Source organism: Echinops telfairi, unplaced genomic scaffold (assembly GCF_000313985.2).
Source record: "Echinops telfairi isolate 266 unplaced genomic scaffold, ASM31398v2 ScPeMD7_2010;HRSCAF=2546, whole genome shotgun sequence".
Classification (NCBI taxonomy): Eukaryota; Metazoa; Chordata; class Mammalia; order Afrosoricida; family Tenrecidae; genus Echinops; species Echinops telfairi.
The window spans coordinates 14,333,541-14,342,088 of NW_022105908.1; the positions used below are offsets into that span (position 1 = coordinate 14,333,541).

The window sequence follows — 8,548 nt, forward strand, 5'->3', positions numbered from 1 at the left end:
AGAATGTATATGCCCTTTTTGAGGGGCAAAGCTATGCACATCCCTGGTCAATAATCAGAGGTAATACAATGGAGGGTTTTTTCCCCATGGGAACTCTGCAAATGGATTTGGAGCTTTAACTGTCTTCCATAGCCTTCTACAAACCTGATTCTCAGAATTTAAATTCTAATACAATTCCCTTCTCTGATCTTGGAATTTATTTGGCACTATCCACTCTCTTCACCATACTTTCCTAAAGCACCCATATCATCAGTGATTCCTTCATGAGGGTCTGTATTGAGCAGGGCCACACAAAAGTATTGATTGTTCTGAGGTTAGAATTTACAGTTAAGTGAGAGCTTAAAATACATTACTCTATCTAAGGTTTATACATATTCCTAGTCCATGTTAGTGGCTGCATTTTTGGAGATATTATATGTAACCTCCAAAGGGCCTTTGAAAATTCTAATAATAGTATCATGAAACTAGCCAATGGTATAGGATTCAAAATAAAATGGAGATAAGCCAATATTCTTTTTAGAATATTGATAACTTTAGAATATTGATAGAATATAGATAACTTTTTAGACCAAAATACATAGAATGTTCATATAACTAAAGAACTTAAGTGACTGACACAGAGCACAAAGTTTAATAAGACATTCATTAAAGCAGAATTATGTCTGCAGAACTGGGGCATGTCTTTACAAACTAAGAAACTATAAAAGTGGGAAATATATGGTAGTCCCCCTCTTGATCCATTTTTAATATGTGTTAGTTTTTATTTTCTGCTTTCTTTCGGATGGGGATTTTCCTGTATTTTATTTTGTTATTGTTGGGGGGAGTTGAATGATTTCCTTTATATGAAATCCAGGTTAAGAAAGCCTTTAGAGACAGTAACTCGAATAATAATCTCTCAGGGTCACGGCAGAGGAAGTTGTGGGTAAATGAAGAGCTAATAACAAGCAATCAGTACAAAAATGAAGAAAATATTGTGCTGATGATCGCATAACTCTTTTTAATATATCCAAAAAACTGACTTGTGTGAGACATGAATATTTTATAGATATGTCAATAAAACTGTTAAAAATAAAACAAATGAAAAATGTTAAAGAACATATATACCTTACAACTTTAATTATCTCACTCCTCCGTGGACCTAAGTAAACATGTAACATACTATTCATCAAAATACTGCTTGTGGTGCTCGACGGAGGCCCACGTCTTCCTACTACTCCTGCCGTGGGGCCAGATGCCTTGACAGTGCCCAGCTGTGCTTAAGTCTGGCCGGTGCCACCTGCCTCTACAATGCCCTCCAAGAAACAGGCTCAGACCGAGGGCAGCAAAAAAGCGGAGAAGAGAGAAAAGATCATCGAAGACAAAACTTTTGGTTTGAAGAACAAGAAAGGAGCAAAACAACAGAAGTTTATCTAGGCTGTGACTCATCAAGTTAAATTTGGTCAACAAAATCCACATCAGGAGGCACAAAGTGAAGTTGAAAAGAAACTGAAGAAAAATGACAAGAAGAATTACAGGAGCTCAATGAACTATTCAAATTGGTAGTTGCTGCTGAAAAAATTAAGTAAAGATGCAGATCCTAAATCTGTGGTGTGTGCATTCTTTAAGCAAGGACCATGCACTAAAGGGGAGAAGTGTAAGCTCTCTCATGACGACTCTGGAGAGAAAATGTGAAAAGCGAAGTGTTTACATTGATGCGAGAGATGAAGAACTAGAAAGAGGTACCATGGATAAGTGGGATGAGAAAAAACTGGAAGAAGTAGTGAACAAGAAGCATGGCGAGGTGGAAAAGAAAAAACCAAACACTCAAATAGTGTGCAAGCATTTCCTTGAAGCTATGGAAAACAACAAGTATGGCTGGTTTGGGGTAGGCCCTGGAGGGGGGTATGATATGTGTATGTATCATCATGCACTTCCCCCGGGATTTGTGTTGAAAAAAGATAAAAAGAAGAAGATGAAATTTCATTAGAAGATCTTATAGAAAGAGTGTTCTGCCCTAGGTCCCAATGTTACCAAAATTGCCCTAGAGTCTTTGGTTGCATGTGGGGGGAAAGACAAGAAAAGATTGATCAACTTGAGCAAGCTACGGAAAGCAGAAAAGCAGACTTCAAAGCATGGAAAGCACTAGCAATCTGTGGTGGTGAGTGTAAGGGTTTTGGGGGCGTGAAGCAGAATTAAAGATCCAATTGGTAAAGTTTTAGAAGCAGGCTTTATTGAGAAGCTTGCGGGCGGGTTCAATAACTCAGGTATTGAGCTAATGAAACCACGTGAGGGGAATTTCTGGCTGCATTTTTATATCCCCTGGTGGCAGGCACAGCTGCACACAGGGGCTTCAAAGGGAAGCGCTCATTAATTTTATCTATAGGTCCGGGATGGGTGGAATAAACACATCTTCAAGGGATGCAGGGAAGTGATCGTTAATCTTATCTATAGGTACCGGGGTAGGTGAAGTAAACATATCTTCGAAGAACATTCTTTCTCGGAGATGTCTGGTTCTCAGAACTGGTGATTTTCAGCGAGGGGAGGGGAGGCCGATGTGAGGGAGGCCCATGAGAGGTGACTTCTGAGAACCAAGAAGGTGCCGGATTCAAAATGAAGTCCCTTGTGCCAAGACCAGGCAGTGAGGTGTTTGAATTTCGTCCTGAACTTGATGATGATGATGATGATGATGATGATGATGATGATGAAAGAGATGATCCCTGTTACACCCAGGGAATAGGCCATGATGAGGTTGATGATTCTGGGAACGTGACTGATGTAGATGTAAGTAAGCCTGCACCTTCCAAGAGATGGAGATGAAACAGGTATTACTGCAGCCAGTCTTGAAAGATTCAGCACATGTACTTCGGAAAAGGAAGAAAACAAATTGAGGGAAGCTTCCGGAGGTAGGGCAGAAAATGGGGAAAGCAGTGACTTGGGTGAGGATCATGAAGAAGAGGCACAGGAAAATGGAGTCATTGATGCTGTCCCTGTTGATGAAAACCTTTTCACTGGGGACAATTTGGATGAACTAGAAGAAGAATTAAACATGCTTGATTTAGATGAATGACATCAAGCAAGTTCATGAACAAATGAAATCAGCTCAGCCTGAGCTGAAATTCATTACATTCATTCTTCCACCTAGAATTCTTCAACAGAATATGTTGGCTTCCCATGCTGGGTGTGGAGGGCTAACCCTCTCCCAAAACAGGAATGTTCTCCTTATGTCTTCTCTCCTGACTTTGGCTCCATCTCATAGTAAGTTCAGAGTAGTCTGTGATAAATTGAAATATAATGGTCATTTCAGAAAATGATTGATGGTTATAACTGTCCACTCAAGGAGGAAGAGTAACTGCTTTGCCAACTTTTGTTTTTCATTGGGCATGTGTTATTACCGGGAACAAGATACATCTCAACGTAAAACATCTTTCCATTAGTGCCGTTGTTGAGTAATTTCATTTCCTTTATCTTTATATCTTATAAAAGAGCCTGCCTAAAATATGAGCACTGTACTTCATAAAGGGAATTGCATATGCAGAGGCAGTATCGTGTCTTCTTTGGACAATTAGATGAACATTTGAGAGCTCTGATAAGATCAGTTGTGTTATCTTGTGTTAAACTATTAAATGTGTTCCTCTTTCTTTTTGCCAATAAGGTTGTAAATAAAGACTGTCATACAGTAAAATCTAAAAAAAAATACTGCATGTGGTACCAACATTTGAGGCTACCTATAAGCCACCATTGAAGTCATGTAGAATTTTGACAAAACCTTGTAGAATGCAGCACATCAAAGAAAGTAGTACTAACAAGTACCAGCCTGATTTGCTCTTTCAAAAATAGGTTTGTGTAAATAAATGAAATAAAATTAGTTTTGTAACACAAGACTGCTTGCACAAATTAAAAAGAAACTCTCGCTAAATGACCCAGTGTTTTTCTCCGATACCTCTGCAAGTAAATGCTTCACATACTCTTGACTGGGTACCGAGGACCTCTGCTGGCACAACGGTTGGTGTAGCACTCAGCAGCTAACCGAAATGCTGGCCAGTAGAATCCACTGAGTGGCTGGGCATGAGAAGAACAAGACCATCTGCTGTAAAGCCCATAGCCTAGAAAACCATATGGGGTGGCTCAATGTTGTCACATAGGGTCACTGTCAATTGGAATAAACTCAGTGGCACCCCACAATAACAATGGAGTAGACAGCTGTGGGAGGTAGAGAAATGAGCCTGAGACTGGGCCATGGAGCTAAAAAGGTAAAAGAATGCTGGTATATCATGAACGGGGCAATAGGTTAACTCAAATCGCAGTATCTGAGGTCCCCAACGGGAAAATGAATATAGGAAAAGGAAGAAACAAACAAGCCAAAGGACAAAAGAAGGGCAGAGAGGGAGGGGAAAGGAGGCTGATGGTTAAGGCTGTGTGCCAACTTGGTTGAACCATGATTCTCAGTGGTTTGGAAGTTACGATGTAATCATTTTACCTCGATGTTGAGATCTGCTATGAGCAATCCACTGCAAGAGAGTTTCCTCAGGCGTGTGGTCTGCTTTCAATATATAGCGTCCTTCTGGCCAAGATGCTTTGTTTTCTGCTAGATCGGGGTCATGCGTCTGGCTCACCATCATGTAAGGAGTCTAGGATATTGTTCCACCAAGGGAAAAGTACTTGAGAATGTTTATGCTTAATGAAGGTTTCAAGAATACGGATAACAGCCTCCTGGGAAATTTGCCTCACACTGTCTGCAGTGCTGAGCACTCGGGGGAACTCTTCTAAATCCCCTTTCAGAGTATCAGATTCCCTTTGAAAAGAGTTCCGAGGATGTTTTAAAGCTACTAATTAGATCAGAATTATTTCATTCAGAAACTGAGTCATTAAGGCAATGTGAAATGCTGATATTTAGCTCCTTGACATCTTATGATTAGCACAAAACCACTAAGGTGACTTGCTTTGGCAGCCACCAGCTCTGCTTCGCTCGCTATCACCCACATTAATTACCAAGCGATCCTTGAAAGGGCAGTGTGGCAAGCCTGGCTGTGATGGACAGAACTAGACAACGATTTCTCTCAGACGCTTCTCTCTCAAGCGTTTGTGGTAGTTGGTAAATGAGACCTGGAACAAACATTTTTGAGATGTTTAAGGAGACCGTTAAAACCAAGGTGAGACTCAGGAACCCATCGCTTGCTTCAGAGGTCAGCTGGGAGGGTAGAATTCAGGATTCATCTGTACACTCAAAGCTTCAAATAATAAGAAATCTATCGACTTCAAAATAAAGGGGAAAGTAAAAGAGGCTAAATGAGAGCGAGAAAGCACGTAGGTAGTGGCACTGCCTGTCTTTACAAATTAATTAGAAAGCATCACTCGGCTGGAAATTTGGAGAGATTAAAGGCAGACATTTCTGAAGAGACACATTTTGCACCTGTGTTAATTGTGTTGAGTTTTATTGTTCACGAGCTGCTCCCATCAGCACATGTCAGAAACGTCAAAAGGTAGTTCATGGCTTGACCCTTATGTACTGCACTCTTAGTTGTCTTTCAAGACAGGGTGTTATTAATCGAATCATGCCTTTTAGAGGAATGCACCTGAAACAGAACAAGAATTGTCTTAGCTGCTTTTCTAAAAAAAAATGTATATTTGAAGAGCACATGACAAGACACAACCATCTATTTTTATTCTTCTGTATCGTTGTTTTTGTTTGTTCATAGTGGGGTTTATCTCACCTGTGCTATGCCATTGGGGTCACCCTCTTGAATTTGCATCATATGTTTTTCTGTATATGAAACCCAGGATTGACGAACCCGTAGGGACAGCAAGCAGAATAAGGATTTCAGGCGCGGTGGGAAGGGGGCAGTTAAAAGGGAGCTGTTGTCAAGGAGTCCAGGAAGTGTTTGGAACCTGATTGTGGTAATAATTGTACAGTACTGTTTTATGTGATTGAACTATGGAATGATATGACATATGTATTAACTCCCAATAATAAATAAAATTAAAAAGTAAACCCTAACAAAAGCCAAAGCCTTGGTTTAGTCACAATTGAGTGTTTTAGTTTATTGATTCATGAAAAAAAAACCAAACTTAAATACCAGCAAAACAGAGGAAATGACCAGAGAGAGATTTTTTCTCCTACTCCTCTTCCACCTCCTTTTACTTCTCCTCCTCCTCCTCCTCCCTTCCTCCCTCCTTTCCTTCCTTCCTTCCTTCCTTCCTTCCTTCCTTCCTTCCTTCCTTCCTTCCTTCCTTCCTTCCTTCCTTCCTTCCTTCCTTCCTTCGTCCCTGAATAAATGCTGCCCTGTTGATCTTAAATAGCTGATTATAGTAGCACAGGAGTATAGTTCTAGAACTGAAGAGTAACTGAGAGCAAAATCTCAGTGGTCCCACCAGCCTCTATCTGACCTGTACACCCGATCTCTTTGAAAAGGGGGATTCCTTACCTGCACTTATGTAGACTAAAATTCAGATGACTTGTACCGTCCCGGTCTGCGGGACATATGAGCAGAGCCCTGGGGGGAAAGACGAACCTGGATGGAAAGAAAGACACGGAGATGTGGAGCAAGACAAAACGCTGATCAAACTCCATTTATTTGGGCAAAGCTGGGGTATATAAAGGGGGACTGGGAGGTGCATATTTTAATAAGGTGTGCTACACAACATCCAATCCAACATGTACATTATAATGAAGCATAAGAATGTTAACTAATCAGCTGCAGGTAAAAAGGCGCGTGCTAGTTCTCAAAGACGTCCTGCATGCAGATTAAGGTTCATCAGGCATAATGCAAAGTCCATCGTCGTCCAATGAGCGCTCGGCATTATTAACCAGTGGGTGAAAAGGTCAACTTTTACGACCGCCCTTGCTACAGAGCACGCAGCTAGGAACGTGGAGTTAGGGTTGGGCAGGAATTTAGGCAGGGCCAGTCCCCCACAGGTTTAGCAAATGAAAGACGAAATTTAACAACCAGGAAGCAGCCAAGTTCGGCTCTTGGCTGAGGCTAAGGCCTTAATGGCCACCACCGGCTCCCAACAATGACTGACTCCTGCATGATGAGTAAATTCAAAGAAACAATCCCAGAGCAAGTCCAATTAAAAATTTCCATTTGAAAACCAAAGTCTTCTTACAATGGAATATATTCTTCCCTTGCTGAAAAGCATAGCCTCAGCCCTTTCTGGGGTATGATAATGGTTCTTCACCATCTTTGTGAAAGATGCCAAAACTCACGACAGTATATTGGGTGGGGAAGATTCAGGGGACTCAGCCCAGGAGAATCAAAGCAAGAGGTAGCGAAGAGCATTCCATGACTGCTGCTGACAGACGACATACCTTGCTCACGGTAAAAACCGAAAAGGTGGGATCCCTGAAAACCCGCAAGAGAAGTCCATGCCTCAGAGTTTACCAAAATCAGGCAGGAGCGTGGCTGTTGCACTAATACACTTTCCTCACAAGTAGCAGGGACAAACACTCCAGGGGCTGCAACCAGGTCAGCAGAGATGATTGAAAACCTACCATGAGCATACGGATGCAGCAGCAAAGGGAAAAGGCAGATTTCTGTAGAAATAGCTCCACTCTTGTCCAAGGTCCCACTTCCATATGAAAGCCCCAAACAAGGTCTACTTAGTTTTTGGCGGTCATAACATCCGTGGGAGGCAGTCTACAGCAGAGGTTAAAGCGCCAGCTCTGAGACCCTAGCCCCAGATCCCCAAGTGGGCAATACCAGCTCCTGAGCAACACAGGAATGACCAGGGGGCTGCAAAAAAAAAACACAAAAAAACATCTATACTGCAGCCTGAATTATGAGGTATTGTACAAAAGTTTTTCATGGTCAGGGAGCACGGAGTTATTTTTTTTTTTTCTGATAAAGAGACACTAGACCAAATAAATGTGAGGATCTATCATTCAATTCTGGCAGTGCTTAAATTGTTTCTCTGTAATTAATTCATGAAAGCCTCAGATGTCTCATCTGCAGAATTAGGAGAGTGATGTCCCCTTGCCAGTATTAATGTGAGAACATTGATGGAATTTATATAAGGAACTTAAGCCAGTGCTTTGCACATGATGTGACCTCTGATTGTCTCCATTGTCTTTATTGTGTTTATGAATCGTATTATTATTGTTATATAGTATTAGTACTCATACCTTCCTATAGCATACTGAAAGAATGTACGGAAGTGCAGTAGACTTACCCAATGCGATGTGGACTGTGATCTCTTGGCTGCTTCTTCCGTGAGCATTAATTGCGGATCCGAGCAAGAGAAAGTCCTTGACAATTCCAATTTTCTTTCTCGGTTTCTCCTGATGTTACTTATTGGACCACATGTGACAATTTTGGTTTTCTTTACATTGAACTGTATTCCATTCCATTAAGGCTGAAATCCTTAATCTTCCTCTTTCTTAGCACGTTGTCTCACCTGCATATCACAGGTGGTTAATAAGTCTTCTCCACCATGGCCCTGCGGGGGACAACACCAGGGACACAGTGTGGGAATTGCGCCTGATCTGACCCCGCCACGCCGAGGCAAGGCACTGGGGGGGTGCAGCGGAACAGCAGGGGAGGGGAGTAGCAAGATCCCCAGGGAATGATGAGGG

At 41.7% G+C, this 8,548-nt stretch overlaps 1 pseudogene; it reads left to right on the top strand.

The window, feature by feature from the left end:
* Nucleotides 1-1,287: 1,287 nt before the first annotated feature.
* Nucleotides 1,288-3,046, top strand: LOC101652017 (annotated as a pseudogene).
* Nucleotides 3,047-8,548: the final 5,502 nt, after the last annotated feature.